At 37.7% G+C, this 23,553-nt stretch overlaps 1 protein-coding gene and 1 long non-coding RNA gene across 2 annotated transcripts in view; one reads left to right on the plus strand and one right to left on the minus strand.

The window, feature by feature from the left end:
* The window catches only part of LOC129145322 (uncharacterized), a 56,688-nt gene extending 55,550 nt beyond the window's left edge, over positions 1 to 1,138 (plus strand). Inside the window, exon 3 of the long non-coding RNA XR_008550743.1 lies at positions 946 to 1,138. This is a non-coding gene — a long non-coding RNA (uncharacterized LOC129145322). The remainder of the gene's footprint in view (positions 1 to 945) is intronic.
* DGKB (diacylglycerol kinase beta) overlaps positions 1 to 23,553 on the minus strand; it is an 835,840-nt gene that overhangs the window by 640,215 nt on the left and 172,072 nt on the right. The window lies entirely within an intron of this gene.

Below are 23,553 nucleotides of genomic sequence, written 5' to 3' on the forward strand. Positions count from 1 at the left end.
AAACAGGGCACAGATAAAAATGATAATGTTGAGCCATGTGTGCAAAATAATGCTTTGGAGTAATCAAAATATAGACTGTAAATAAGCATGTCTATTTTATAAAATGTGTAAAAAAACAGATAGCTATATTTTTTTAAAGATTTATTTATTTATGCATACAAGAGCTGGGGTAAAGGCCAGAGGTGCGGGGGCTGGGGGGTGGTGGGAGGATTCACCAGAGACAGAGTGGGGAACAGAACAGGCAGATTGACTGAAGTACACTGCTGAGGGGAGCTGCTGGCGAGTCAGGTGGCCATGTGGAGTCTGCTGGCCATGTGGGTTGCTCCCTGGCCAGCCAGGGTATCGAACTCGTGCTGCAGAGGCTGTGGACAACTTCATAGTTTGTGTCTTAACCCTTTGTGCCACCAGGGAGTTATATTAAGGAGTTTGTTTGCCAACTTAAATGTGGGGTAATTTGATTTACTCATCCTCTGGTGGTTCTCAGCTTTCCTGCATAATATCCACTGTAAGTTCAATGCATTAACATTTCTGTCAGTTACAAATTCTGATGAAACCTATTAGTTGCTACTGTCTGTGGACTCACCCTTATTCTCCTTATTGGTTGCTCATTTTCTGCTTTTATTTCTCTCCAGCATATTCTCACATGAGATGATATTCAGCAAAATTTAGAAGTTTAAGTACTCAAACTCCCCCATCACTAGAATACTTCTTCATGACTATTTCAGTTTGCTCTGAGAAGTTTTTCTTCATGTTCTTATTTTGTAATAAAACAAATAACCCCTCTTAAACACACACATGTATTAATTAAACATTACATTAATCGACTCTTAGCTTTCAGTTGTGTGAGCTAAACGTAAATTTCAATCTATTTTATTCATAGTGCACATCTTTAATTATTTCTGCCTTGCTCTGAGCAATTTGTATAATTTTCATTTATTTCCCCAGTTGTCAGGACTTGCGCAATCAGTTAAATTGGACAGAAGTGAACACAGAAAGAAGTCCCTGGAAATATAACAGAAGACCCAGAAGGAAGGAAGGAACCCAAAAGGATTAAACGATACATCTTGTTCTCATCTGTTTATATTAGAAAACAACTGCCTTTAGCTAAGCAAAGGCCAATTAATGTGCAAAGCATTTATCTACTATCCAATAAATATCAATTTGCTAAAACTTATTCTTTACAACTGAAACAGAAAATGCATTGGTCAATATTTTGTTTCAGAAAATGATATTAAATTCAATAATTATCCACCACTTTTTAAATGTCAAAATCCTAATTAAGCATGATATACCAAATAGTCAAATTCTCACATCTTCACTTTTCTTTGTCTGTAAAATAATATCTAAAATGCATTATTATTAAAAATATGAAGAGTAGCTTTAACATTTATATACTTAAATAAAATGTAATATAAGGAAATAAGCAAATGTAGTTTCCACCACTTAGAAATATATTTGATATAGGAAGTCGGTTGACATTAGCCATAGATGATGTGATTTGATGCTAATCCTTTTCCTCAAAGTCATCTTTTTTCCCCAAAGATTGATTGATTGATTGATTGATTGATTTTTGCGTACAAGTACTGGGGTGTAGGCCAGAGGCGCAGGGGAGAGAGGATTCACCAGAGACAGAGTCAGGAGCAGAACAGGCTTATCTACTGAAATACCCTGCTGAGGGGAGCAGCGGGCCAGACAGGAGAGGTCTGATGTTCCATGTGTGGGTTAGCTCCCTTGCCTGGTGAACTCAGACCACAGTGGTGACAGACAACCCCTTCGCCACCAAGGAGGACCCAAAGTCATCTTTTAACCAAAATTACAAAAATCTGAAATTCCATAGTTTAGTATTTGATGGTGTTTTTTGTTATTTTAGCTTCATTTTTACCTTGAAACCCAAGCATCTTTAGGAAGAGCAGCTATAACTTAAATATTTTTGAGTGAGATAATTAGGTATCCATATCTATATTAGATATCTGTTTATCTATAGACAAACAAGAGTAACAGTCTGGTTTGAGATGGGAAAACTAGGAAGTTTCGAAATAATTGATAATGAACATTAAACAGCAATTTGGTTGGCTTTTGCACATGGCATTAATAAGATTTAAAAAAAATCTTCAGTTGGAAATTGATGATTTCACACACACACACACACACACACACACAAAATATTTCCCATTTTGTAGGAAAACTTACAAATCACTACTATATAAGACCCCATGCTCATTTTGTAATAGGGTGGTCCCCAGGAAAGGGGGAAGTTCCAGGTTTCCTGCCCCACTCAAAGGAGGCTGGAACTGAGCAGGGAGAGAAGAAGCTGCAGAAGAGAGTGAGGAAGGAAGGAAGCAAGATGGAGAGCCAGAAGGAGACCTGGAGGAGGCAAATGCAGAGAGACACGTGAAGAAAACTGCACTTGCCTTTTGGTCGTGGACTGGTTGAAGCAGATGTGGGTGAGAAACCTATGGGAAGTGACAATGGCAGCTTTTATCTTGATTTTGATTTTGCTCTTTTCCTTCCAGACTTTTCTGGTTGTTTCTGATCCTTTTATGTGGGTCCCCACTGAAAGGTGTTTTAGACTTGTGGCAGACTTTTGGGCCTTGCTCTGGGCTAATCCTGTTTGGGTGGACTTTTACCCATGAGGGGACAGGCAACTTTGGGTGCTTGATTTAGGAACTATATTCTTTGTCTTTCCTATGTTGTTTACTAATTGTATTAAAATTCCTTTTCATTCAAGTCTCATATGTTTTGTGTTGATGCGGCGAATGACAGAACCTATGTAGAGCAGGCAGGTTTGTGGGGTCTTGGGTGCCCTTATCCCTGCCCTGCAACAATTTCTCTAAGATGATTCTCTGCCCTTATCATTAGAGTTCAGAAATTTCATGAAGATTTTTGGCTAATTAGCCAATCCCCCCCAAAAAAAAAGTGGTAAAAAATTAATTTGCTCCATAAATTTCCATTAATCAAAAAAAAATCAACAATTTATGGACATAGAATGGTATCGTAATTTTCAACTAAATCTTTTTATTATCCAAGTATATTTCAAAAATTAAATTCTGTAAGTGAAAGATACTCACTTACTGTAGAAAAGCCAAAAGACTGTAAGGTCTACAATGGCAGAAGTCACATTTGTTTAGATCATTCATCATTCATTTGTTTAGAGCATCCATCAAAGCTCTTAAAATATGGAACGTACATAGCACATTGTTTTTAAGGAAATGAGCAAATGAGTTAATCTATCAATGCAGCCCATTGGAAAGACAAGTGAGCTGGGAATAAGGATATTCAGATTCTTCCAGTCTTTGCTGCTAAATAACTACCCCTTTGGGGAAGTGACTTGCTTCTTGTGGTCTTAAAGAATCCTTTCAGGCCTAACACTCTCAGACTCCACAAAATTGTGCAAAGTCTATACCTAATAGCTGCCCTAAATGTTTTTCCAGATATAAATCAATCAATTAAATTCCCTAAGATCTCAATTTACAAAACAGTAACATGATCTATTTAATCCCTTAGAAATGTATGTTCCTCCCCACTCTCAACTTCCAAATTTGGATCTATGTAAGAGGATGCTGAACTAGATGCTGAAAGAAAATAGCACATTATACATTATGTGAATGTATACCTAATATATTAGTCTTGACTCAGGGATTATAAGCAAGCCAAAGTCCATTCACCTTATATGAATCTAAATAATGCCATTCGTGGGCCTCCCTGGTGGTGCAAGGGGTTAAGACACAACCACAATCTGTGAAGCTATCCATAGCCACTGCAGCACAAGTTTGATCCCCAGCTACCCACATGGCACAGCAGACCTCTTCTGACTCACCCACTGCTCCCCTCAGCAGTGTGTTTCAGTACATCTGCCTGTTCTGTTCCCCACTCTGTCTCTGGTGCATCCTCTCCCCTCCCACACACACACCTCTGGCTTGTTCCCCAGTTCTTGTATGCATAAATAAATAAATCTTTAAAAATAAATAATCCATTCACAAAAGACAATATGAAAAACTTTGAGTTTAAATAGTGAAATACATGGAAACAACCCAAATGTCCAAAAATAGATGATCAAGAAGACGTGGTATATATACACAATGGAATATTATTCAGCAATCAAAAAAGATAAACTCACGCCATTCACAACAACGTGGATGGAGCTAAAAGGAATTATGCTCAGTGAAATAAGCCAGAAGGAAAAAGAAAATTATCGGATGATTTCACTTATAACAGGAATATAGGGGAACCAAATAAGACATCAGTATAAAAAATAATAACAGTACAAAACACAACAAAGCAAAAACAGACAATTATAAACCAGAGACATCCTGCAGGGGAGGAGGAGGGAGAGGGATCAGAGGGAGGGAGGGAGGAGCACAAGGGACTGAGGTGATGGTGCACGGGTGCCTTGGGGAAGGAAACTCTATGGGGATGACACCTGAGGGGGTGGGGGGGAAGCAAATATTGTCTAAAAAATGTAAAAAATAATGATAAATGTTAAAATAAAAAAAGAGAAAATTAAAAAAATTAAAAATTGAAAAAATAGTGAAATATAGATGCCCATATTATCAATGATTAGAGATATGACATTAGGATAATTATCTTTCCACACTTCAGTTTCCTCAACTATAAAATTAGGATAATTTATTTCAGATTTATTAAAGTATAATTAACAAAAAAGGAAATACATTTAAAAGGTAAAATATGATGACTTGATGTAAATATACATTGTGAAAGAGTTCCCACCATCAGTTATTAGCACGCTCATACCTCACATATTTGACTTTTTTCCTTATTTGTGAAAATACTTAAGTTCTAATCTTTCAGTAATTTTAAATTATATATACAGTATTATCAAATGCAGTCATTGTTAAAACATTAGCACCTCGGAAGTTATTCATCTAATAACTAAACATTTTTGTTCTTTTACTAGCCTCTTCCATCTTCCTACAATGCCCTAATCCATGACAGTAACCATTCTGCTCTCTGAGTTCAAATTGCTTTTTTTTTTAAATTCCACATAAAGTAAAACCATGCAGTTAAGTTTCTCTGTCTAGCTTATTTCACTTAGTTCCCTCCATGTTCACCCGTATTGTTGCAAATGAAAGAATTTCCTTCTTTTTTATGATTGAATAATAGTCATATATATATGTATGTGTATTTGTGTGTGTATGTATGTTTGTGTGTGTGTATATATATATATATATATAATATGGAGAGTACATAGTCTCTTGAATAAGTGGTGATGGAAAAACTGTATTACCAAATTCCAAAACATGAGATTGTACCCATATCTTAGACCATATACATACAAAAAACAACTTAAAATACTGTTGGTGGGAATTTAGACTGATATAGGCCCTATGAAAAACAGTATCAAGATAATAAAAATAGATCCACCATATGATCTAACAATTTCATGCCTAAGTATCTATTTGAAGACTGCAAAAACACTATTTCAAAGGAATATGTGCACTCCTATATTCATTCTACCATCATTTAAAATAGTAAAGTTTTGGAAACAACCTAAGTACCCAAAAACACATAAGTGGATTAAGAAACTGTAGCATAAAGCCTCCCTGAAGGTGCAGCCGGTTGTGCGATGCTCTGTGAAGCTGTCCCCAGCCTCTGCAGAGTGGGTTCGATCCCGGCCGGATCCCACATGGCGCAGCAGACCCCTCCTGTCTCGCCCACTGCTCCCCTCAGCAGTGTATTTCGTCAGTCTGCCTGTTCTGTTTCCCGCTCTGTCTCTGGTGAATCCTCTCATCCTCCCAGACATCTGGCCTGTACCCTGGTTCTTGTATAAATAAATAAATCTTTAAAAAAAAAAAAAAAACAGAAAGAAAGAAACTGCAGCATATATACATAATGGAATATTATTCCCCTATAAAAAGATAAACTTTTGCCATTGTGACAACATAAATGGAAATGAAGGGGATTATGCTAAATGAAATAAGTCAGAAGGAGAAGGAAATACTAGATCTTGTCACTTATGTGTGCACTATATAGAGACAAAACAGTCAGATAGAACCAAGCCTATAATAAGCCCTAGGATTCTGGCTGTAGGACTGAGGTATCAAGTGGATGGGAAGAGCAGAGGGGGGATGGGGCACAGTGTGCTATAATAGAGGACTATTGGTACTTTTGGTGGTGGGTTAGTGTGGTAACATTGCCTGAAGTGTATGAGCCTAACCTCTAAATAATATACAGCATTTTAAACCAATGTTGCCTCAATTAAAACAACAAAAAAAAAGCAAATAAAAGAGTCATCGAGTTAAGAATACTGCCATGAGACTTTCAAGAAGAAGGAAAAAAAAATCAACTTGATCATAAAACTTGAAACCATAAAACTCCTAAAAGAAAACAGAAGGAATAAGTCTGTTTCATAGCTCTTGGCAATTCTTTTTTTGAACTTCATACCCAAAGCAAAGACACCGAAAGCAAAAATAAGCAAATAGGACTACATCAAAATAAAATATTTCTGCACAGCAAAGGAAACTGATGGAGGACAGGAATAGAAAAAAAAAACAAAAAACAAAAAACTAACAAGCAAGCGCCACAAGACCAGAAACCTGGCTCACACAAAGGTGATGGGGAGTAGAAGAGATTAGAAAAGCTAACTGACACAGCTATGGAAACCAAGATCCTTAGGCGCAGATGACACTGTTGTGGAAACTGGTATCCTTAGGCACAGACCTAGTGTCCCTAGGCCTAGGAGGCGCAGATGCCTAGATTACAAAGCATAACAACCAAGCAGGTATCAGACTGCTGTCTAGAGCACAGGCCCAAGGGTAAGGATATGAAGATTGAGCCCAACAGACCCCAAAGGTAAATATATGGAGATTGAGCCCATTGTGGAATCTCTGGTCCATTTCAGATTCTGCATAGTTATCCAAAATTAGCAGCCAACTGATGGCTCACAATGAGTGACCCCTTCCGAAACAGAAGACGAGATGAGTGAAGTCTCTGCACAGGCATGGGGCAGCAATCCCACTGCCTCCTGTGACTATGCAGGTGCCTCTTTTCCCCAACTCTCTCCCTCTGCAGGGCAACAGCCTCCCTGCCTGCCCATGAGCTGTCAAGGCCGCCTGCCTGCAACAATGCAGGCCTCTCTTGGCAAACCTGTCTTTTCTGGAGCAGTCTTCCTGCCTGCTTGTGTCTATGCAAGTGTACTTTACTTTTCTAACCCTTTCCCTAATAAACCTGTTCTTTATTTTTTTAAAAAGATTTATTTATTTATATAAGCACTGGGGTACAGGCCTGAGGCACGGGAGCTTGAGAGAATCTACCAGAGACAGAGCAGGGAGCAGAACAGGCAGAACGACTGAAATACACTGCTGAGGGTGTTAGGGGGAAAGGATGTCCTGTGCTAATCCCATACAGGCTTTGTGGACTCCACCTAGACTCCAGACCAAAGCCATCGGGACATTGAGAAAGACAAATCCCGTCACCACCAAAGGGAAGGTGGCTGGGACCTGAGGATGGAGTTAAGCAGCCAGGGTTGGTATAAAATCCAGACACGTGGGCCTTGGGGTCTCTTGCTCTCTCACTGTCGCTAGCCTCCTGGCTTCACGGCTCCTGGCTTGCAGCCAGCTCTCAGAGTGCCATTTGGGATTCCAGATCGGTGGATCGGGTAGGACGCATTTAAAACTTAGTCTGCCATTTTTCTCCCTGAGCTGTACATTTCCTCATTTCCCCTTCCCTTGTACATAAATCTTTTATTAACCTTTTGCGTGTGCCTGCAGTAGAGTATTGATAAGTCCTTTCAAGTGCGCAGGTGAGGACCCACAGTCAGGCGCCTCATTTGGTATCGGGGCTGCCCTATAACAAGGGGAGCAGAGGGCAAGACAGGAGAGGTCTGTCACGCCATATGGGAATCTTCCTGGCCGGCTGGGATTCGAACCGGTGCCATGGAGACTGCATACAGCCTCACAGCGCTGCGCTCAACCCGCTGGGCCACCAGGGAGGCCCTAAACCTGTTCTTTAAATTTAAGTACCATCTCTGTCTCATGGAGAAACTCGCCACAAATGGGAACTCGGGTGAAACCTTTCCCAAAGTGAACCCAAAGACCTGGCACTCCAAACCCACTAACTCCAAAAATGACAACAGAAACCATTAACAAAATAAAAAAGCAATCTATACAATGGAGAAAATGTTGGTAAATTTTATCCAATAAGGGGTCAACATCCAAAATGTACAAGAAACTCATATATCAAAAATCTAAACAATCCAAATAAAAATGAGTAAAGGACATAAATACATATGTTCCAAAGAAAAATATATAAATGGCTAAATGAAAAGGTGCTCAGCATCACTAATCAGGAAAATGCAAGTTAAAACCACAATGAGATATGACCTCACCCAACATCCATATATTCGATCTTCATCACCATGGAAATGGTGGCAAAAAGTGAAAGGGGGGAATTGTTAGGGGGAAAAGGATGTCCTAAAGCTAATTCCATACAGGCTTTGTGGACTCCACCCCCACTCCAGACCAAAGCCAAAAGACACTGGGAACTCCAAATCCCATCACCACCAAAGGGAAGGTTGGCTGGGACCTGAGGGTGGGGTTAAGCAGCCAGGTTGGTATAAAGCCAGACATGTGGGCTTTGGAGGGGTCCCCCATTTTGGCTCCCCGCCAGCTCGCAGAATCCGGCCAGCTCTGAGAGTGCCTTTGGGTTTCCAGGTCGTCGGATCGGGTAGGACGCATTAAAGACTTTATTTCCCTATTTTCTCCGAGTTGTACATTTTCCTTGTTTACTTTTCCCTTGTAAATAAACCTTTTATTAACCTTTTGTGTATGCCTGTAGTGGAGTATTAATAAGTCCCTTTTAAGTGCGCGGGTGAGGACCCACAGCCAGGCAACCCGTTTTATTTTATATCGGGGTTGCCCTATAACATTGGGATGTCTATCTTCAAAAAGATAAGAGAGAACAAGAGTCAATAAAAATAACGAAAGAATATGGAAAAGGCAAATCTTTATACACTTTTGTGCAAATAAACTGGAACTATGGAAAAGTATATAGTTTCCTCAGGAAACAAAAAAAAATTGAACTACCATATTATTCAGCATTCCCACTTCTGAGTATATACCCAAAGGAAATAAAAACAGTATCTCAAAGAGATAACGCTACTCACTGTTTATGGCAGCATTATACACAGGGAAACAATCTAAGAGTGTGTCAGTGGATGACTGCATAAAGAACACAGAAGGTATGATATATTATGAAATATTATTCAGCCAAGAGAGAGAAGGAAATCATGCCATTTGCACCAACATGATGAAATTTGAAGGCATTATTCCAAATGAATGGTTGAGGCCTGACAGAGAAAGAAAATCACTGCATGATAACACTTAAATGTGGAATCTCAAAAAAAAAAGAAAGAAAAGAAAAGAAAAAAAGGTGAACTCATAGGAATAGAGAGTAGAAAAGAGTGGCTATCAGGGAGTGGAGGTGGGGAGAAACAGGGAAAGGGTATTAAGTATATAAACTTTTGGCTATAAGGTGAACAAAATCTGAAGATCTAATGTGAAATATGGTGACTCTAGAATTAAATATCTGAAATTTGCAAAGAAATACGGTGATAGATGTGTTAATTAACTAGATGAGGGAATCTTTTCATAATGTATATATAAATCATGTGACCATGATGTATACTTTAAATATCTTAAAATTTCACATGTCAATGATACCTCAATGAAATTGAAATTTTTAAAAATGAGTTTTTCCTTGTTTGATATACCTAGCAGAAAACAGGGTTATCAGAGCCACTTGAGCCAGGGAGGGGTCTGGCCCCTCAGGCAACATCATAAAAGCTGTGTTACCAGCCCTGTAAATAATTCCCTTCCAGAGAGATGATGTCAATCAGCTTTTATTGGCTGAAGCCTGTGGGGGAGAAGATGGTGCAGGTGCACTCAGTCTCTGGCTCCTTGTGGTATGGGAGGGAGGATCACAACCAAATCCTAGATGCACTCCAATTAGAAGCAGACACCACCTGATAGCGTCTTCTAGGTAAATATTGAGAGATGGGCATTTTGCCTGTTCCCTCTTTGTTTAGCCTTCAGGCAATATCAGTGGTTAGGAAATGGCTGGTTTTCTATAGTTTTTTGGGTCTTTCATAGATAGGTGTTTGGGAGACTGTCCCTGGTGTGTGAGTCTTAAATCTGGGGCAGTATGTATGTGTTGCAAATCTTTGTCTCCTCAGGGCTAAGGGGTCAGTGGGAGTTAGCTGTTTCCTCTCATTGTATGGCACTAGGCCAGGGGTGGGGCTAATGAGAACAGCAGGTTCCAGACTTTCCTACCCATTTTAATGTTGATATTTTCTCATTCACCTAATGTGCATGAGTCCCTCAGCATGTACACACAAACACACACACACAGACACACACACACATACATGGACCAGCAGTTTTTAAGGCTATTACCCTCCATCTTAATTGAGTCATAATTTCTGAGGTATTGACTTTTCAGTTATTTAATTTTTTATCTGAGTCATGATGGCAGATTCTGCATGATCCCCATAGGGGAACACACATATTGCTAACCTAAGACAAAACTGTCAAAACCAGGGAGAATTATTCATGTTCTCTGAAAAGGTAACTGGTGCTGTAAAGAGGTCTAAGTAAACAATGATAACAATTACTGAAGAAGTCATTCGGTTAAGTATGCACAATATGTGAGTGAAGTCCACACACATATGTGAGTGAAGTAGCACACACTTACGAACCCCAGAAAATGCAGCAAAATACAATATAAATTGTAAAAAAAAATCCTATTGCAGAAAAATTGTCGTATTGCAATTCAGGTTTTATGTGGGAAGTTAGCCAACTCAAATCCAGTCTAACCACTTGTTTGGCTATCTCCATGATAGATGCGAATGACAGTGTAATTGATTTAGCAATGGTCATCAATGATGTAGTGTTCCTGAAAAACACTATATTTTATATCCCATGACCTCATTTTATTCTTTAGACCAAATATTTTAAAAAAGACAAAACATGCATATGCTGTGTTTTTTTCTTATGTTTTCTAAGAAAACATGAGTAAATTTAATTCTTCTTCTGTGCCTTCTCCTTTCGGACACTGATATCTCAGGATTCTCACTAACACTTTGAAGGCCATTTAATTGTTGTCTCTTCACTTGACTCACAGGCTAAATGATATTCATATTTGCACAGAGTCGTGTGAAAAGAAGGCACTCAGAGATTTTTCAGTTGTATTGATATGGAGTTGAAACAAATAGTAATTTTAAATGTCAGACTTTGAAAGAGAACAGATAACATTCAACTGATAGTTGAACATTTTTTGAAACAGCATGCTATAAATTTCAAACAATTTAAGCTATTTAACTTATTAAAAATGGTTTATAATGACGGTTTTGAAAAGAATGCCTTAAGAAGAAATTCAGATTTGGGGAGCTTCAGTAGATTTCTAGTATATCTTACATGTGACCTTATGTTAATTTTTCTTAAATTGAAACTTAGACTTCTATGACTTTTACAATGGCCAGTAACTTGAAAGGAAGAGTCTATTAAAATATGTAGCAGTAATTATGCCCAACGGCCCATACATTAAAAGTGCTTATAAATATAAATCCGTGTGGGATAAACTTAATAAAGCACTTTGTTGAAAAGTCAGATGCTATGTGAATACAGAAATTTAATAACAAAATTATCACCTTTATCTTCACTGTCATAAAACTAGCCATCTCTGTGGTAGTTGTTCTTGAAGTCATTTTGTGAAACTGAGGATGCATTTCTGGAATTAATCTTTTAGTCCAAATTGGCTTGGAGATAAATCTGAATATTCAAATAATAAAATATTCACATCATAAAAACAGAGATGCTCAATCTAAGTCTTAGTGTTTCTTAAAAACAGAATTCATATGTTCTTTGTAATGAATTTCTGTTGTGTGATTTCTCTACATCCAGCTGCAGGAAGAGAAAACGTATGTTGAAGTGCACAGTTCCCAAACATGTATCCCTCTAAAAGGTAATTTGTATCACTCTATAGTAAATAATCTCTTGCCTTCATATTATAACCATGTTTTTAAGTGTCAGTTTCTAAAAAAATAAGAAAGGAATATCTACTGAAAGAAATGTATTTTGTACAATGTTTAATCTTCTAATCATTCTTTTTTTTTAAGATTTATTTTATTTATTTATGGGTACAAGAACTACAGTGAAGGCTGGTGGTGCAGAGGGTGAGAGGATTCACCAGAGACAGAGTGGGAAGCAGAGCAGGTGGAGCTACTGAAATACTGCTGAGGGGAGCAGAAGGCAAAACAGGAGAGGTCTGCTGTGCCATGTGGGTCAGCTCCCTGGCTGGGGATCGAACTCAATTTGCAGTGGCTTATGATAGATAGCTTGATAGTGATGAGACTTTAACCCCTGCACCACCAGGGAGGTCCTTTCTTCCAATTCTTTTTTTTAAAAAGATTTATTTATGCATGTAAGAGCTGGCGTACAGGCCAGAGGTGTAGATGGTGGGAGGCTTCACCAGAGACAGAGTGGGGAACAGAACAGGCAGACTGACTGAAATACACTGCTGAGGGGAGCAGCGGGTGAGTCAGGAGAGGTCTGCTGCGCCATGTGGGTTGCTCCCTGGCCAGCCAGGGGATAGAACTTGTGCTGCAGTGGCTGCAGATTGCTTCATAGGTTGCATCTTAACCCCTTGGCCACCAGGGAGGCCCTCTTCTAATTATTCTTATATGATTTCTATAGCCTCTTCACTCTTAGCTATGCCAATATTATGTATATATTACATTATAGGGATTCAGGTTTAATAGTTCTTCTTAGACCATAATGAAGAAGAAATGTAATAATTGGTAGAAATAGAAAGGAAGATACTTCTCATTAGAGATTTTCCAAAACATAAATATACTCAGCCCAAAGTTTAAAGCTAAGGCTTTTTGACTAGTTTGAAAAATTAAATTTTCAAATAGGCTCATGACATGTTAGTTTGCAAATTAAAAATCATGTAATTAAAACAAAGACTAAATATGTATTTTTGAAAATCAGTCTCTTTGCCCTCAGTTGGCATGACCTGAATTCAGAGACCATTTTTGCCCTCAATGATTTATCTAAAAATGGTTTTTGAGGCTGAATAGTTCCCTGAAACACTGGCACATACACAGTTTTACATCAATAGGAATTGACATTAAAACTGTTAGGTAGAAAAGTTCACCCACTGTGATAATCCTGGGAAGGTGTGATGTCATGACACTTTATACAAACAAAACATATGATATTATTTTAAAGCAATTTGATGATGACTAGTGTGATTTGGTGGTGGGTGTTCTATGGTAAGAACACCTGGAGGAGAGAGGGGGAATCCTATACTTCCAAAATACAGTAATCTAAACCAATGTTACCTCAATAAAAATTTAACTAAATGTAAAATAAAATATTTTTTATCTCAGAAAGATTTATTCTAAATTAAGTCCATTAAACAAGCTTGGGAGGGCCTCCTGGGTGGTGCAAGGGGTTAAAACACAACCTACGAAGCTATCCACAGCCATTGCAGCACCTAGTTGGGAGCTACTCCCACATGGTGCAGCAGACCTCTCCTGACTCGCCCGCAGCTCTCCTCAGCAGTGTATTTCAATCAGTCTGCCTGTTTTGTTCCCCACTCTGTCTCTGGTGAATCCTCTCATCTCCCCACATCTCTGGCCTGTACCCCACTTCTTGTATGCATAAATAAATCTTTAAAAAATAAACAAGCTTGGGAGAGCATATGCTTTTATATTAACATTTTGTTTCCCTTTTTGTTCACTAAAACATGTTCATTTTAATAAGAAAAATATACTTTCATATAAGATATTAACTTAACAGCTGTATAATATACAATGCCCCCTCATTTAAATATCATGACAATCTTTTAGGGAAAATATTGCTACTTAGAATTTTTAGATATTGAAACACAAATACAAAGAATTTAAGTTTTTCTAAGGACAAAAAGTCGACCTTCATTATTTGGCTTCATTATTTGGCTCAGAGCCTTAACAGAGCTGCTATATTGCCTCTCTGCTTCCAATAAATATCATTTAAGATGTGAAAAATAGAAAACTTAAGGTAATATAAAAGACAAGTGATTATTTTAAATCAACACATGAACTTGAAATGTTGATAAATTTTATTAACTATTCTACAGAGAGGCAGAATTCTTCACAATTTAATATCTTCATTAGACTAGAAATTCAATAATCCTTACTTTTTTTCATGTGACAATCTATTTTATACATATACAAATTTTCACAAATTATAGTTTGTATCAAATATACTTCCTGTTAAGGTAAAGATAATATAGTCATTAGTTTGTATATCTTAGTAACTATGCTAACTTTACAATGTATGTATACATCATGAAACATGCTATTTTATTATATAGAGCTGTCAGTTTTTCTGTGACTCTCTCATTACACCATAAACTCAGTAAGGGAAGGACTATAACCAATTCCCCTGTGAAAAATGTCTGGAATAAGAAACATTGCTAAAATTATCACAGGATAAAAAAAGTGCCTCTGTAAGGATCTGTCCAATTGAGTTTACATTAGGTCAACTTCATTTTCTGCATTGAAGGATAATTATTTATATTTTCCTATCATAGAGTATATTTGCTAATAATTTGCTTAATAATTATCAATTTCAATAGCTTGTTAATTCTATGAAAGGTATGATTCTGACAGCCTTTTTTCACCACTATAGCTCTAACACTTAGACCAATGCTTGACAGATGGCCACACAATGGCTATAAACTTAATTAATTAATCAGTTATTATCAATTAATGACATATTAACTACCAAGTAGAAATGTAATTAACAAATTTATGAAGAAAGGGTAAATCTCTTCATTTTCTTTGTTTTTCCTCAAAAACATGCAGATTTTTGCAAGTCTAAGTCAACTAAGTTTATCTTGACACACTCATGAGTGCCTTAAGCAACAGGGCAAGCATCTGGGTAAGACAACCAAAGAAGCCAAATTGCAGCCACACCATCTTTTCTTTAACTTAAGATAGGAGACTAAAGATATAAAATAAAGAAAAGGTCAATTAATTAATTGATGGACCAATCTTTGTTATGTATTTTCTGACTTTGTTTATGGAGTATGTTGAAATATCATATGACACAAAAATAGTATACAGAACCAGAAGAAAAAGAAGAGGTTGATTATCTGTCTAAGATATGGGAACTATGTTCAAAACACATCTGATTATCATTGTTTAATAGTTGTTTTAATTTATGTTGATTCCTATTTAGTATCCTGTTCCCCATTTTCTTTTTTTAAAAGATTTATATTTATTTATTTATGCATACAAGAACTGGGATGTAAGCCAGAGGTGTGGGGTGAGAGGATTCACCAGAGACAGAGTGGGGAGCAGAATGGGCAGATCTACTGAAATTCACTGTGGAGGAGAGTAGGGGATCAGACAGGAGAGGTCTGCTGCACCGTGTGGGTTAGCTCCCTGGCTGGGATAAAAATCAAGCTGCAGTGGCTGGCAATAGCTTGGGAGCACTAAGACTTTAACCCTGACACCACCAGGGAGGCCCCTGCATTCCTCATTTTCTGCTAACAAATTGATTTTTCTTTGAATAAAATTGTGTTGGAATGTAAGTCAAGTCCCCCTTGCTGATACTGCCAAGGGGATTTAAGTCAGGATAACTGGAGGGATTCTCTCTCTATATATGTATTTTCCAATCCATATGAAGTTACCGGAGTTAATAAATTCCATAGAAACACCCCTAGAAACATTTTTATATAGATTTTCAAATCAGCCTGTTTGATAACATTTTTAAGCTTGGTTCTATCCTGGTTTATTTTAATCTAGGAACCACTTTATATTTGCTGGATGATGTTATCTGACATCAAGCCAGAATTGTTTAACATGTCAAAAACAAAAACATTAGCAGCTAGATCAACAATGAATCATCAGGGTTTGTATCAAAAGTATCAGTTCATAGGGTGGTGGTGGTTAGAGTGATTCATCTGGTGGTAATAATTTAAGGTTTATTTTTTTTAAGATTTATTTATTTATTTATACAAGTACTGGGTACAGTCAGAAGCGTGGGAGGGTGAGAGAATTCACCAGAGCCAGAGCGGGGAACAGAACAGGCAGACTGGTGAAATACACTGCTGAGGGGAGCAGCGGGGGCGGCAGGAGAGGTCTGTCGCGCCATGTGGGACCCTCGGATCGAACTGGTGCTGCAGAGGCTGTGGGCAGCTTCGCAGCCCAGCGCTCAACTGCTGTGCCACCAGGGAAGGCCCTAATAATTTAAGTTTTAAAATTAAAAGAGACAAGAACCAAGAGGGTCAAGCAGGAGGAATGTGAATCATTTACATAGAAGCGAGTACTCTTTTGATGGATTTAAAATGAAAAGCTTTAAGTGTTAATCAGATTCAACCACAAAATTCTTCATTGTTACTTTCCTATAACTGAGTAGGACAAAGTGGATGTCAATATCAAAATTAAATATTGTAGTAAAAACTGTTAAGTTGTTATCTTTCATCGCCATTGTCTTTCTTAAGGTTGAAGATGGCTTCAGGATCTATTTCTCTTGTAAGGTACTAAGTGTCCCACACCTATGACTCCCTACCTACAGATCATCCTCTCAAAATGCCTTAGAAAACTCCTACCTGTTATCTTCAAGTTTCATTTCCTTGTTTTAAATCATCATCTGTCACTTAACTTGTTAAAAGTCATCACTCGTTTCCTTAATACACTATTTCAAAATTTGTGGTTCTTTTCAAGACTCTCACCTTAACCTTATTATTCATAGCAAATGACCACTTCATCAGGAAATGCGATGCTGTCAAACATTCTGCTCAATTTAGCCAGCCTCACACACAATTTTCTAATTGCATGGATTGGGAAATCTTCACCCCAGCATGCTATCACTCATCTTCACACTCTAATTCAACATTTCCTTTCTGTCTTAAAAGACGGAGACCCTGCCTTGCATTGCTTGGCTCACAGCAACTCTCTTTCACATTCAGTTCAGGACACCTCTCCTCTGGAAAACATACAATTTCGCCACCAGTTGACTCTCATAGCATCTGTGCGCTCAGCAATTTCTGTGCTTTTCACATAATATCTGAAATTTCTATTCATTTTCCTGTTATTCCCACTAAAGGATGAAACTTCTTGATGTTAGGCACCATATTTATCATATTACCCATTATCCTTACCCAAGAATTGATGTTCTATAGTCTGGAGGTGGTGTTAGGCATTATAAATACAAAGAGGAATGATACATATAGTCCTCTACTTCAAGGCTTTTCAAGTGGGTAGAGGCCACAAAGCAATTCCATTTATTACTTCCAATAATTACATCTATTGCATTTATTACTGATGACACTAATAAAAGTAGGACTAGGAAAGTAGAGTGTGAAATGATTAAATAAAAATGGGAAGAAAATGACATGGAAGTTTTTCATGGGTTATTTGACATTTGAAGAGAAAGGATGACTTCTTGGAAGACGAAGAAGTAAAATCTCTTTATAATTTCTGCTATAACATAGAAAAGTTTGGAAGTCATCACTCACTCCCATCCTCACAACAAAAAAAAGTTGAATGAACCAAAAATCAATGACTTTCCTTAGATCCATCAGAGATGAGGCTAATGGCAAATTTCCACACCCAAATTAGAAAGACAAATATAGAGAATCATAGCCAGGATTAGCTTACTGATAGCAGAATCGACTTGACTTATTAACTGGTGGGAACATTTAAATGGGGGCTATGCAAATTCAGAGGTATGTATTTCTTTTATGAGAATAGTTTTCATTTATCTGAGATTAATACCTAAAATTTCAATTGTTGGGTCATATGGTAATTACCGGTACTAGATCTTCTTTGGTAAAATGTCTGTTCATGTCTTTTAAACATTCTTCTAATCAGTTTCTTTTTTAATTTTTAGGGTTGACCTTCGAGAGTTCTTCATATAATCAAGAGGCAAGTTTTTTCTTGGCTTTGATAGCAGTTGCATTAAAATGTATAGGTTAATTTGTGGAAAATTCATCTTTACTGAAATGTACTGTCTATGTAGACAATCACATCAGCTATTTTTCAGGGAGAGTTTTAGTATCCTTTCCAATACATCTTCTTTTATATTTTTCTTGTCTTATCAAAGGCCCAATATTTCTAGTGTTATGTTGAACAAGAGTTGAAGGAGAGAGCAGAACATGTAGTCTTTTACCATTATGTATGATGTTAGCTGTGGGTTCTTATGAATGTTCTAAATCACACAAAAAGAAGAAGTTCCCCTGTTTCTGTTTTTCTAAGAGTTTAGATCATAAGTTGGTACTGAATTTTGTTAAATGGTTTTTCCTATATCAGCTGAGATAATTATGTGATATTTCTCTTTCAGTTTTTTAAAATGGTGGATCACATGGATTGATTTTCAAAGGTTGACCCAAACTGTATACCTAGAATAAGTTCTACCTGATTGTGGTGTATAGTTATTTTTATATATTTTTGGACTTGTTTGCTAATATTTTGATAATTTTTGTGTCTAATACTACAAGAGATATCAATCTGCAGTTTTAGTTTCTTGTAATGTCTTTATCTTGGCATTATGATATTATTGACCTTGTTAAAAAAGGTTACAAAATGTTCTCTCTTCTATTTTTGGTGAAAAATTGTATAAATTTGATGTTAATTCCTCTTTAAATGTTTGGTAAGGTTTCCTAGGGAGGGGCCTCCCCAGTGGTGCAGCGGGTTGAGCACAGTGCTGTGAAGCTGTCCGCAGCCTCCCCAGCTCAGACTGGATTCCCGGCCAGGCAGGGAGATTCCTACATGGCATGGCAGACCTCTCCTGTCACTTCCACTGCTCCCCTCAGCAGTACTTTCGGTCCATCTAACTGTTCTGCTCCCCGCTCTGCCTCTGGGGAATCCTCTCACCCTCCCGCACCTCTGACCTGCACCCTGGCTATTGTATTGCCTGTATTAGATAAGGTACATTTAAGAAACAGAAACCAAGCTAGACATTTCAAACACAGACCTCTTAACAGATATTTGATTACTCAGAAATGTAAAGGCTAAAGTAAAAATGGATCTGTAAATAGTAGCTATAGCCCCTAAGACTTAAGTAACAGAGGACTTGTAGAAGTATCACCAGAAAACAGGAGTTCAAAGCTACTGTGTGTTGAAGACCAAAGGGCTGAAGACTTGGAGGAAGAAAGAAGAGGTGGGAACTTTATGGGCAATTATTGAGTCACCTTGGAAAAGTGCTAGCAAGTAGCAGTGGAGCTGCTGTTATCTACTGTTGATGAAAGGATGCAGACAGAGTTGGAAGGTAGGTAGAGAGTTCCTTCTCCTCTATTAACTTGCAATCCTTACTTCCAGATAGTAAGGAAATAAAAGAAATGGAGTTTGCAGGCTCCCATCTCAATATAACAGAGCAGTTTATGAAATTGGCAAGACTTACACTGAGACAATAACTACCTCAATCTCTTCCACTTATGATAAACATTTGCTTCCAGATTAATCTGCTACTAAAGTATCACAATTTATTCTCTATATCCAAGAACATTTAAACTTGCCATTGAACACGTGATACCATATTTTATCCTTGAAGTGGACCTCTTGGTCTTCCTCTGTCACTAGAAATTGTACCTACCAAAACTTCACTTTCTCTCTTAGATTTGATTTGCTTGCACATCAAGATTTACCTTATCCCCAAAGATTTTTTTTTTTCATAGCATAATATTTGACATATAGTTTTTGGGAAATTTGTGATTCATGAAATGAAAGCATACTTTCTGTCTACTTTTTTATCTCTCTCATTGTTACTACAATCTGTCCATTTCTTTAAATAACTGCTGTGCTAGCTGTATCATTCAAGTTCCTTCAGAGTAGAAATATCTTATTCATATCTGCAATCCCCACATGCTAGGTGCTATCAATTGCTGGAATTTCCAAAAATGATGTATACAAAGATAGAAAAGCAATCAAGGTCTTATGAATATACAAACTTTAATTTTAGAAAGGCAAAAGTTTAACTAGCTTCTTCAGAATATAAATTTCTTAGTTTCTCTACCTTATTCTTTGCTGTTCCTTAATTATTATTAATGCTTAAAAATCAATGACTCCAGGGACTCCCCAGTGGTGCAGCAGTTGAGCACTGGGTTGCAAAGCTGCCTGCCGCCTCTGCAGCGCCGGTTCGATCCCCGGCTGCTCCCCGGCCACTGGAGGCGGGTCCTGCACGGCACGCAGACCTCTACTGCCGCCTGCTGCTCCCCTCAAAAGTGTACTTCGGTCCTTTTGCCTGCTCTGTTCCCTGCTCTGGCTCTGGTGAATTCTCTCACCCTCTCATGCTTCTGACTGTACCCAGTGCTTATATAAATAAACAAACAAACAAACAAATAAATAAATATATCTTAAAAAAATCAATGACTCCAGAAGCTTATCTATTCAATTTATGTTTTAAAAACATAATTTGGTATTACTTTGTTAATATTTCTCCTTTTTATCATTTATGGCACATAAGTCAAGAAAGGCTATGCCTTTCTTGTGAAAGGCTGTCTCCCTAACTATATGACATCTCAATGTATTCCTTTCTGGAATCCACCTCCTGATTCTGTAGAAAGAGAATGTCTTGTCAGTATTAACTTTTCTTCATGACTTAGCAAACTTTTCTGAATATGCTCTCACTGTTTTATCCTTGCAGATGACTGATATACTCAGGAAAGAGTTGAGCATTTGAATTTTCTGTCACCTATGTATTCAACATACAAAAATTTCAATGCTACAAACTTATTAATGATTCCAAACTTCATTTTTTTAGTGAAAAAATATATAAATTATTTCCCCTTTTTACATGAACATACAAAATTATTAATTAGATAAATTTCTCAGAGAAAATCAGTTTAAAAAATTTCAATGATAGGGCCTCCCTGGTGGCGCAGGGGGTTACAGTCTCAGTGCTATCAAGCTATCAGCAGCCATTGCAGCACAAGTTCAATCCCCAGCCAGGGAGCTACCCACATGGCACAGCAGACCTCTCCTGCCCCGCCCACTGCTCCCCTCAGCAGTGTATTTCAGTCAATGTGCCTGTTTTACTCCCCACTCTGTTTCTCGGTGAACTCTCTCACCCCCTGCACCTTTGGCCTTCACTCCACTTCTTGTATGCATAAACAAACAAAAAACTGTAAAAAATTTAAATGACAGACCTTGTTTACCTATGCCAATATTCTAAATAAGCATTTGTAATAACAAAAAAATTCTGCCATTTATGAGAGTAAGCAATATCTAATAATCTGCTAGATTTTCAATCCTATGAATACAGAAGGGATTGGCATGCTATAAATCATCAATCATGATCTGACTGAATTAAAATTTATTTTCATTCATTTATTTTTCAGTCAGTATTATGACATTGAGCTACAACTTATAGAATGTGCTGATTGGGGAGTCAAAGTAAAGAAGATATAAGCAATAGGAAATCAGTAATCTGAAGAATAATGAGTGACTCTTCATACATGTATGTAATACTTGTTTTCCGACATATCTCTAAAATATACTGCTTAAAATAATACATTTTATGTTGTAAAAAATATTATGGAAAGTGGGTATATTTAGAACTAGTACATTAAAACAGATGAAAAGCAGACAATTATAATAAGGAATGTCTGCTTCAATCAGTTCCCTTAACTTGATTTAAAACTCTGTGGTATATTGATCTGTACTTGACATCTGCCCAACTGTTTTTAAATTAAATGATTTCTATCAGTGGCTGAAGCAAACAAAAGTAAACCCCCATAATTCAATTTATTTGTAGTCCTAATGTTACATTTGGAGACTTGTGGCCCTAAAAGCATGAGACAGTTGGCCTTACAGTGGGTTTGACATTATTGGGCAAGAAGACACCCAGGGCTTGCTTTGTTGTGAGCCTATCGACCAACAAATCAGTGGTGACCAGGTCCTGTCTCATCCTGCACTTCAAGGAGCCTGCAAATCTTTCCCAATTAAGGTAGCTCTGACACCCTTATGGATCTGTGAATTCTGCATGTTTTCATAGGGAATCTCCAAACTGGAAATACTTATTGTGAAATTGTGTAAGACAGTTAGTTGTGACACACTGAGGTTTTTCTTATCAAGAAGAAAAATGAAATTCCTATTAGTGCAATAACAGGATAAACTCTAAGTTTTGAAGGAATCAGAGTAGAGTTTCATAAAGATTCAGTAATATATATCAATCTTTAAAATGTCTATCAAGGAATTTAATTTTTCTAAAAGCACCCCACAGACAATTCTTGACCAAAAAAAAGTACATAAAATAATACAATGGAACTATTACATGCATTTTTGACTAAAAGCATTTCAGATAAATCTTTCCATTGTTTGTTTGCACTTAACTATGGTAATCACAAAGAACAGCAATTATTCCAATTAAAAAAAGAAAATGAGGAAAGTAGTGACTGTAGAATAGTTGGTATAAATATAATGCTCTTTATGAGACTGTGAGGTTTTACATAGGCTACTTATATTGGGAATATCCAAAAGGAGAAACAGGTTTCCTTTCTTTGCCTTCTCCTTTGCCTCCCCACTCTTCTTCTTCCCTGTTTTCCATGGAACTCATAGCCTACAGAAAAACGTCTCTTTAAGCAAGTAACTCCAAAACAAAGGCTCTTGTTAAAATGTGGATTCTGATTCAGTAAGTAATATTAATTCTCCATTTCCTTTTTTTTTATAGATTCATTTTTATTTATGTATGCATACAAGAACTGGGGTGTGGGGCAGAAGTGCAGGGGGTGAGGGGATTCAGCAAACAGACTTGTGAGCAGAACAGGCAGATCTACCGAAAAACACTGCTAAGGGGAGCAGCAGGCCAGACAGGAGAGGTTATCACCCTGGTCAGAGATCGTACTCATGCTGCAGTGGCTGGCAATGGGTTGATAGCAGTGAGACTGTTACCCCTGTGCCACCAGGGAGGCCTGCAATTCTCCACTTCTTTTTTTTCAAATAGATTAAGGATCTTTTTTTTTTTTTAAGATTTTTTTATTTATTTATACAAGCACTGGGTACAGTCAGAAGCACAGGAGGGCGAGAGAATTCACCGGAGCCAGAGTGGGGAGCAGAGCAGGCAGAAGGACCAAAGTACACTGCTGAGGGGAGCAGCGGGCCGCAGGAGAGGTCTGCGTGCCATGAGGGTCCCTGATCAGTGGCCGGGGAGCAGCTGGGGATCGAACCGGCGTTGCAGAGGCTGCGGGCAGCTTCGCAACCCAGCGCTCAACCGCTGCGCCATCGGGGAGGCCCACTTCTAAAACATCACCTGGTGATGCCCACATTGCGGGGCTTTTACCCATGCTTTCATTAGCAAGACAACAGAACTCAGTTTGAAAAATGCTAGACATGAATTCGAGTAGTGAGGAGCATCTGACAAGAGAAAAAGCAGGCTGACAAGAGAAAAGGTGCAATTATTTTGGCATGATTGAGAAATCATGCAATAGTTGAAGATCCCCAGACACTAGTTAGAAATACAGATTGTAGTGGTAAGATAAGTTAGATTTCTACTTGTAAATTTAGGTAATGTGTAACTGAAAATGGTCAAGGAACAGAGCTTAGAAAGG

This window comes from Talpa occidentalis, unplaced genomic scaffold (genome assembly GCF_014898055.3).
Source record: "Talpa occidentalis isolate TD23 unplaced genomic scaffold, MPIMG_talOcc4v2.1, whole genome shotgun sequence".
In the NCBI taxonomy this organism is placed as follows: Eukaryota; Metazoa; Chordata; class Mammalia; order Eulipotyphla; family Talpidae; genus Talpa; species Talpa occidentalis.